At 45.9% G+C, this 6,000-nt stretch overlaps 1 protein-coding gene across 2 annotated transcripts in view; it reads right to left on the minus strand.

Annotated features, from left to right (window-relative positions):
• The window catches only part of KLHDC8B (kelch domain containing 8B), a 123,645-nt gene extending 121,868 nt beyond the window's left edge, over positions 1–1,777 (minus strand). Inside the window, exon 1 of one of the 2 annotated variants that reach the window (XM_066596763.1) lies at positions 1,526–1,775. The gene's annotated coding sequence lies outside the window, so the exon portion shown is untranslated. Of the gene's footprint in view, positions 1–1,525 lie in introns of both variants that reach the window. The other variant, XM_066596764.1, reaches the window with a different exon arrangement.
• Positions 1,778–6,000: the final 4,223 nt, after the last annotated feature.

The raw sequence follows: 6,000 nt of genomic DNA on the forward strand, positions 1-6,000 counted from the left end.
TCGCGATATAGCTGCACTTCACACTTGCGATCGCGATATAGCTGCATTTATTTTAATGCGAATGTCAATAGGACTTTCTAATGTTAAAACGCATCGCAGAAAAATCGCAAGTTTGTGCTTTGCGACTTTTCTGCGATGCGTTTTTAACATTAGAAAGTCCTATTGACAATTGCATTTAAAAAAACGCAGTGATATCGTGATCGCAAGTGTGAAGGCCCCCTAAAACAGCAAAAGTTACAGTTCCTAATATACTGCCAGCCTCAGTGCACACACTGTCCAGATACAATGCCAGTGCCAGTCCCAATGCCACATACAGTGCCATTCTTCATAGCCCCATAACTGTGCCCATCACAATGCCCCCAAATGTACCACTGCCAGCCTAAATGTACCACTAAAAACCACACTGACCTGTATTATAATGAAGTACATTATGGTCACGAGCCTCCTATAAAGATGCCTGGCAGCACACTGCCCTGAAGGACCCGACCGCCTGCTAACATCCAGAAAAGCACAAACATAAGAGTAGAACATTGCCAAGTCCAGAGGAGGTCTGTGCAGAACTACAAGTCCCAGTCACTTCTATAGACTACAGGCACCCTGGAGTATCAGGACTACAAGTATCAGTAATCATAGCTAGTCTGTAGATCACTGCCGTAATGTGACGCTTCGGAGATTGTAGCACTACAAGTATCAGCAAATCTATAGATCACAGGTAGGTTTCCTGTGACTCTATGGAAGTTGTACAACTACAAGTATCAGCATCCTCTTAGCCTCTGGTTTACAGCAGGCTTCCATTGACTGTTTAGAGATAATTGTACTACAAGTATCAGCAATATCTGAGGTCTACAGATTACAGTAAAGCTTCCTAGGACTCCCTCAGAGGCTGCAGAACCACAAGTATCAGCAAAGATAGCTAACCCAAGGTGTGATGCATGCATCCTGTAACTGGCAGAGCCTGAAGAACTACATGTACTAGCATGCTCAGTCAAAAACGTATCAATCACGCGACTTTCTGGCTACTGTGGAACTACAACCATCAGCATGCCAGCTTTACTGGTTACCTACAAGTTAATTCTAATAGGGCTCCCTGCCAATAAGAACAAGCACTAACGTTGTGCCAAATCTGGCGCGCGCCATTTAACACATACGGTGCAACTAGATCTTTCCCTATGGTTCTCGTACACGTATGTCAGTATTATTCGCCATAGCATGGCACAACCATTGACAATTGTGTAGCCGTGCCCTGTGCAAAATTAAAATGTTAAAAATTGCGCAATGCATGTATTATGTCGCTTTCCAGCGCTTCGTGTTTGATGACGGTACCCCATTGTAGCTATAGATGGACTCTATATGTGCAGGACTCCTGCAGATGCTCCTCCGCTCCGATTCTTTACGCTCATCGCTCTTAGCGTTGGGATTATATAAGCGTTCTCCCGTGCCAGCTCCACCACACACACGGACGGGTGAGGGCTGACACTGGCATTGCCCACCTCTACCCTGTAGACATGGAACAAGAAGCTGTTACCTTCAGTGATTGCGGTCCCTGGTGTGCCAGCACTTTGGAGCTCACTTGGACATAAAGAACTTCTTGTTCCTGACGGGGGCAGAGTCCTCGCTGTTTGCTGGGGGGGACGCTGCTATGGCTGTAGTGCGGGTCCTGCGGGTCGATTCCAAGAAGGGCAACAGGGAGAAGAGACTCCATCCAGCATGTGGTGCCTGCGCTGCTTTTTACGTTTTATCCGACTCTCTCTGTTCCTCCTCCTCCCCCTCCTCTTCCTCTCTCTCTCCTCTTCTCTCCAGTCCCTGCAGCCGAATGAGAAAGACAGAAAACATAAAACTCCCACCGGATTCCCTCATATTTGGACCCACACTAATACTTAAAGGGCATTTCGCCCAAACATTAACCCCTTAGTGACGAGCCTATTTTGTGCATTAAGGACCAAGTGATTTTCATCATCACATTGTTAGAACGTAACTCGTTGACATCACCCTATAGGGGTTTGTTCTTTTTGGGACGAGTCATATTTTTAATGGCAGCCCTCTGGGGTACATAAAATGTGTTGTAGAACTTTTATTACATTTTTGAAGGGGGATAAAAAAAAAAACATCGAGAAATTCCACGAATGTTTTTGGGTTTGGCTTTTACAGCGTTCACCAATTTGGAAAAATAAGATAAAAAAAAGTTATTATCTGGATCAGCACGATTACTGTGATATCAAGTTTATAGAGATTTTTTTTGTTTTTGGCTACTTTTGCACAATAAAAACACGTTTTTAAAGAAAAACAATTGAATCTCCATCACTGCCTACTAAGATTTATATTATTCCAGCACCAGAGCTCTGTGGGGGCTTGTTTTTTTGCAGGAAGAGTAGTAATTTTATTGGTGCCATGTTGGGGTACATGTGACTTTTGGATTGTTTTTTTATTGCATTTTTTTGGAAGGTAAACAAAGTATAAATAAGAATTCTGGTGTTACTTTTTAAAATTATTTTTACAGCGTTCACCAAGTGCGATGAATAATAAAATATTTTCATTTTTTAGATTGTTACAAATTCGGTAATACGCCTTAAGTGCTGCTTTTAAAAATTTTCTTTGGTATTTCATCCAATTAAAAAATTGGTTTTGCGGGGAAAAATATGTAGTTTTTTTAACCTGGACTTCACAAATTGTAAACTTTATTGAGCTTTTTTTGACACAGTTTTCTAATGCTTTAAGGGGACTTGAAGATGTATTTGTTCGATCGCTAGGATAGTACACTGCATTACTTATGCAGTGCGTTTTTCTAAGCCTGTGACATCAGACTATTAGGCCTCATGTCCACGGGGAAAATCAGATCCGCTGCAGATTCTCCATGGAGAATCTGCAGCGGGTCCCTCCTGCCCCGCGGACATGAGCGGCGAAAATAGCAATTTAAAGCATTTACCTTTCCGGCGCGGGCGACGAAGATCAGCTGTTCCTCACGGCCGGATCTTCATTTTCGGCCGGCGGATGAATTCCTGACGCCGGCGGCACGTCGCCGGCACGTCGTCGACGTGCCGCGCGCATGCGCCGGGCACATCCGCCGAGCCGAACCAAGGGAGATGCGGCCGTGAGGAAGAGAAGAGCTTCGCGGTCCGCTGCGGGTGAGTAAATGCTTTAAATTCCTATTTTAGGTCTCCCGCGGATCCGGACGGCTTCCATAGGCTTCAATAGAAGCCCGCGGGAGCCGTCCCCGCGGGAGACCCGCATGAAAATGGAGCATGGTCCAGATTTTTTCATGCTCCATTTTTTTTTAAATCACTTTTATTGACGATCCGCGGGTATTTATGTACCCGCGGGTGGTCAATGCATCCCTATGGGATGCGGATCCGCATGCAGGAAATCCGCTGCGGATCCTAAATCCTATTTTCCCCGTGGACATGAGCCCTTAGACTCCACAGGAGGTAGGGTCTAGAGATTGAATTACCTGGCAGACATGGAGGCCTTTGTCATGCCTCCAGCTGCCATGGGAACCCATTGGTACCTTGCAATCAAGTTGCGGGGTGCCAATGGGGGACATAAAGAGACCCCTCCCCCATCATCTGCTTACATGCTGTAGTCACTATTGATTGCGGCATATAAAAACTGCCAGGATCTGAGGTTTCTCCATTCCAAGCAGTTAGAGCAGGAGCCTGGCTGTCAGTATTCAGCCAAGGCACTGCCTTAAAAACATGTATGTGCCCATTAGTCAATAAAAAGGCGTATGGGCTGTGCCTAATGGGTTAAGAAACATCCGAGCTTTATGCTGCTTTCGGTTATAAATACTCTGCAGTCAGGTAGCCAGCGGATTTTGGTGCGGAATTTACCGTGGCTAGCGTTGCGTCCCACATCTCAGGCCCAATGTCCACGGGTGGACTTGAATTGCTGCCCATAGAGAAACATGGGCGTCCGCAGCTGCATTAAAGCATGCGGATTGGTTTTGCCGCAGCATCCTTCATTTCAGTGTGGTCCCTGCACGGACGGCTTCCATTAAAGTCAATGGAAGCTGTCTGATCCGCGGCCCGTCCGCAATTGAATTGCAGATGGGCTGCAGATTCCGCAGGAAAGCAGGAGTTTAAAACAACTCCATTGCGCATGTGCGGCGGCACACTGGGCGGCGCTTCTGCACACATCCGCAGTGAAGACAGAAGACCCGCAGTGTCCTGGGCTGCAGGCAGGGTCGGATTCCACTGCGGGTTCCCATCTGCCCGTGGATATGTGGCCTTCATTCCAACCCATATGAAAGGTCCCCAAAAATGTATTCGCTCCTGAGACGGACAGAACTCACACAGGAAAAGCACCTATTCATTTCAATTCATTCACGAGCGATTTCTCTCATGGACCGATAGTTCGAGTCACAAAAAGCGCTGCATGACCTATTTTGGTGCGACTCTTCTTCAGGAAACGCCCATTATTTTCTAGGGCACCATTGAATAAACATAGCAATCGAATGCCATGCGATTTTCATGCGACTGCAATGCGTTTTTAATGCATGTTACTATGGAGACAACATAAAGAAAGAACCAGGAAGTAAAGAACAGAGAAAAACATAATACAAATGTGCGTCTTTCACTAGCTGCCCAAAATCGCACTTGGCCATGTGAATAATACCTAAAAGAAAATCTGTCTATGTTGCCCATAGCGACCAATCACAGCGCAGCTTTCATTTTACCTCAGCAGTGTAAGTAATAGCAACCAATCACAGCGCAGCTTTCATTTTACTTCAGCAGTGTAAGTAATAACAACCAATCACAGCGCAGCTTTCATTTTACCTCAGCAGTATAAGTAATTACAACCAATCACAGTGCAGCTTTCAATGCCCTTATAACCAATCACATCGCAGCTTTTATTTTACCTCAGCAGTGTAAGTAGTAACAACCAATCACAGTGCAGCTTTCATTGCCCTTATAACCAATCACAGCGCAGCTTTCATTTTGCCTCAGCAGTATATGAAATGAAAGCTGTGCTGTAATTGGTTGCTAGGGACAACAAAGCTTTTCTCTTAGCTTTCATTTTCGTGGCCCACGGGGGGTCCCATACCATCTCTACCGATCCCTGCAAGCTCGCTGCGCCCTGCAGTGACTTGGAGATTGAACGACGGTTGCACATGTACAGCACCACGTCATCCATTTCAATAGGAGGTGACAGAAATGGCCGAGTACAAGCACTCGTCTGTCTCCAGCAGTCCCATGTGACCGCCAATCCATTTAATCTCCTCCTCACTGTGGGGGGTGCAGTGAGCCCATAGTAACGAGAAGAGGGGGACAATCCTAGAGATTGGGGGGGCCTTAGCGGTGAAACTTTATCACCTGTCCTACGAACAGTCTATTGTGGTCCATCCCCTTTAGGCCCCTTCACAAGAGGGTACGCGCATTTGCGGTTGCCTCAGCACAACTTTTTTGCGCACTGGGCGGGGCTTCTTTGCACGCATATCAGCGTATTTCACTGTATTTTCTCCGCCTGCATGACATGTTCATTTGCGCGCGGATAATAAGACGCACTGCTTTAAAATGACTAATTTGTTCCAGATATGTTCTTTCCATCGTATTTCGCATATCCTTGCGTTTCGCATGCGTATTTGCGCACCCCCCATTGACAAATATGGAAATGTGAACGAACCCATTAAAATCAATGGGCTCTATTCTCTACACCCGTGTGAAAGAGCCCTAAATGACGTATTCCCAATACCATATTACTGCATAACTAACCCATTTGCTATTCAGGGGTCTAGGAAAGCTGGGTGACAAGCAATATGGCCATCATCAGTGGGCTGTCACTCAGTTTCCTCAGACTCCCAGTAACATACATCCACTCCCTACTGCTGTGTATCTGGACAGGTTTTGCATCTTGGTAAGAAAAATGGGTAACAACTGATATGTCCATCAGTGGGTTGTCACTCAGCTTTCCCAGACTCCTGAACAGCAAACCAGCTTCATGATCTGGTAACATATATATTCTTCCATATTGTTGCATAACGAGACATACACGACATTCAGTAGTCTA

The sequence above is a fragment of the Eleutherodactylus coqui genome, chromosome 3, assembly GCF_035609145.1.
Source record: "Eleutherodactylus coqui strain aEleCoq1 chromosome 3, aEleCoq1.hap1, whole genome shotgun sequence".
Taxonomy (NCBI): Eukaryota; Metazoa; Chordata; class Amphibia; order Anura; family Eleutherodactylidae; genus Eleutherodactylus; species Eleutherodactylus coqui.